Source organism: Acomys russatus, chromosome 5 (genome assembly GCF_903995435.1).
Source record: "Acomys russatus chromosome 5, mAcoRus1.1, whole genome shotgun sequence".
Taxonomy (NCBI): domain Eukaryota; kingdom Metazoa; phylum Chordata; class Mammalia; order Rodentia; family Muridae; genus Acomys; species Acomys russatus.
Genome location: NC_067141.1, coordinates 70,561,224 through 70,565,302, shown reverse-complemented (window position 1 = coordinate 70,565,302; position 4,079 = coordinate 70,561,224).

Genomic DNA, 4,079 nt, shown 5'->3' with positions numbered 1-4,079 from the left:
AAATATCACTAAAATTTACACATTGTATATGTATATTTGATTTAGACAAATCTAAATTTTGAAAAATTGTATTTATTTCAACTCTGGTTTGCAATAACTCTATCAAGGTCCAACTGTTACTATTAGCTGTTTTGAAGTCATGTATTTTGAATTGAAAACATTCAATCGAATATTCAAAGTCAACTTTTAAACACTCCTTCATTATTGTTTTCTGTGTGAGTTTCCTCTATTCTATAAAAATCCAAAGAATCTCCCCAGCTACTTCTGACATGTTCTCTGGTGCCCACTTATTGAACACCTCCTTCTGGTGGGTGGCCTTGCCAGGCCACAGTGGAAGAGGTTACAGGTAGTCCAGATAAGACTTGATAGGCTGACATCAGATGTAAAGAGAGGAGGTCTCCCTTTTTCTGAGGACTAGGGGAGTGGGGTGGGAGATAAGGGAAGGAGAGTGGGACTGGGAGGCAGAGAGGGAGAAGCCTACAATTGAGATATAAAGTGAGAAAATTAAAAATAAATTTAAATTTAAGATAAAGAAAAAGAGAGACATCACTGAGACTAAAGTAGTTGTCTCTCTAAATAAGACCAATGGGACTTGTAACTAACTCCCATAGAAAATAACCCTCCATAGCCCAAGAAAGCAACCAAAAATCTACCAGACCCCCTTAAAGGAAATGAGATGTTGTTCTCTTAATAATATCTTTGTAGGGGACCAAATAAAATAGGGAAATGGTTAAACAAGTAGGAATAGCATTTGTGGTCCAATTTCTAAATGGTGAGAAATTCCAGGCTTAATTAGAATCCTGTGTGGGACATTATGAAATGCTGGACCAATTGAGTTTGGAAGCTTTCTCTAAAAGTGTCCTGGGAGCTGTCTTGTTCTAATGAGGAACAACAATTGAAGCACTTGGTGCTGGAACATGAAGGATACAGGATGTCAGTGTCCAGCATGCTGAGAGGAATGAATCCTGTCAGGTCTGATCCAATGTCAGTGTTTAGTTCTTTTGTTCTGAAAGCACAGAATTTCTCACAAGCATTATACAGTCCTAAAATTATAAATGAGTAGGTGTGTGTGATGCACAGAACAATTAAGGCTGGTTTCCCGCTCTTTGTATGAGAAAAAAAAAAAAAAAAAAGACATCTATAAATCTTCATTCATGCCATATGAGAGTGGCATCTGACCACAGTTCATAGGGGTCTGCAGTCAACAAGAAGCATTGTCTATGCCTAGACATTCATGTCTCAGTCAGTCTCAGCAATGTCTCTCTCCTCCTTTATCTTATAGTCTTAGGTTTGGAGATAGGTGTTGAAAAGAAAGAAGAATAAAGTGGAATATAGAAATAGTGAAGATAAAACAAAAAGCAGATTAGTAAATCTATTCCTTAACTTAATGCCTCAATTGTCACTCACAAGGTTATTTTTAATTCATTGGTATAGAATTTGATATATAGCTGCAAAATAAGTGTAATTCTAGATACTGTGGTATAAAATTCAAATGTAAGATTATTCACACACACACACACACACACACACACACACACACACACACACACACACACACATATATATATATATATATATATATATATATATATATATATATATATATATATTTCTACTCTAATATGAGGCATTGCACCCACATAACTCAATTATTATACAAGGTTTTCTTCCAGTACTTTGAAAGTGCTATTGCAGGCTGTTTAGGATAAATAAGTTATACAGGTTAAACATTAGTTGATCAAGTCAGTTACTAGTCTACTTTTATGATAAGAATACACATCTTAGGTGCAGCAGATAGATATGATTCTATAGAAAGATAAGGTAGGATAGTTTGATAAAGTCTTCAAATACCTCAGAGATATGCAGATTATGACATTTAAAATGTTTTTATTACTTTAAAGATTCATTAACAATGAGACAGTTTAACTCCTGGCAAGACCCAGCCTACCTCAAAGAGGATGATGAGCATCAAGGAACCTCCTTATGTAGATGGATTCAAATGTGGCAAACAAGGCACTGGGCAAAATGTCCTCATTTCTACTACAGACAGAATTTTGCCTAAAAAATGGCAAGTTTTGATACAGAGTCAATGGCCAAACTCTACTAAAACAGGGTAAGCAAGTCCTCAATAGTTCCTGCCTTACAAATATGTCTGTCAGATATATTGGGCCAGAAGGCTGAAGAAGATGCTCCAACATTGTAAAGAGTTTTGGGTGACTATTCAGGTAGCAAACTGTCTCTGTCACCTTCCCATTTAGAAAGCTACTAACATGCACTCCTGGAATACTCAGGTAATCAAGTTTATATCTTATCAAGTCTCTATGGAGTTGAAGACCAGGTAGCAGTCCCTTGCCCGACTTCCCTGCAGTCACAACCTGTAGATCCTGAAAGGGAGACCATGGGAAGAATGGCCAAAGGATGGAGACCTCAGGGAGTGAGTGAGAATAGAGGAGAGCAGACTCTCTTCAGCGAGACAACTCCTTTAATTGGGGAGAAAAAAGGCTATTTAAACCTTTGGGGCATAAGTGTACATCATTGGCCTAGACCAGGGTCCTGGGGATGCCTCATTTGCATGAGGAGGAATTCCAGGTGTTGCCAGACATGACCTTATGAGGATAGAGGAAGTTTAACCTGGCTTCCAAGCTACCTGACCTACTGTGGTGGGCAAACCTGGGGGCACAGGATTATGCGCACCAAACAGGCATGCCTGTGGTTGGGGCTGGAGGTGTGGGGTGGGAGTGGGTGTTGGGAGGAAGCTACCTTATTCCTGCTACTCTAAGGATGAGATTGGTTTAACAGCCTCACCTCCACTCTTACTCTGAACAGCTTTCCTATCCCATGTCTCTACGGCCCCACACACTTTTATCTCTCAAATAAAGGCACCTGTATTGACCTTGACCAAGCCAGGCCATTGTATTTAGAACTTCCAAGTGTATATCAAGATGTAATCATTGCTTCTTCTCTTGGATAATTTGACAGTCAATCAACTTACATTCCTGCCTCAGTTTATTAAAAAGTTTATCTTCTAGCTCTTGCTTTTCCTCACATTATGTCAATTGTACTACCAAAGAACTTTTTTTTTTTTTACTATATTTCAATAAATTAATAATATTTACTTTGTAGGATCTCATTATCTTTGCATCCTTGGACATACTAACTCAAGACTTTGTCAATATGTAGATCCTACACTGAAATTCTTAACTTTTAAAAATACGTCATCCACTTCTACAATTTTTGAGTTTGAACTAATCTACATTGTTTATAGTTTAGGAAGTCAACCCATATTACAAGACTTTAGATTATTTTGCATTTTTATTATGTTCATCATTCTACACTTGAAATTATGCCTAGATCTTTAAGATACTTTACATAGATGCAAAAACTGATTGGTTGTACTCTGTTGAGTCTGAAAACCACCATGTACATAAGAAAGTCAATCCATCTCTGGCCACTCTATATTCCCATTTAAAAATGATCAAGACTTGATAAATCAAATTTCATCGAGCTATCACGATGTAACAGGGGACATGGTCTAGATCCTCTGATGTCTCTTTGATTTCAAAGGCAAATCCATCTTTACCCATTTTTATTGTGTTATATATTGATCAATTTCTAGTTATTTTTAGGCTTCTCTACTTATATATCACTAGAATTGTTACAAAAGAAAGCCTTAGATATTCTTTAGAATTTCCCATTCCTAAGATAGTAATATAAGAATGAATAAAAGCAAGCCTGATAACAAAATGTACAACATGACCACTCCTTACCCTTTAGCATCTGATGCCTATTAATTGGCTCCAGGAAATCATTATACAAAATTAAAAGGATATGCATATGCTTAAAATGAGTAATTTCCAATGTAAGGAAAATAAAAATGAACCACACACCCTTGGTAGGAGACCTACAAGTTTAATGGGCACTGTAAATAAAATAGAAAAGGTTTTCTTCCTTTAAAACTGTAACATTATTGATATTGTGATTCTTCTCTGTTTAAAATTATATAAATGCATCTATGTAGAACCAAGTAGGGGTAAATGTATGCAGTGATGTTCAATATTTGAGTATACATTTATTCAGTT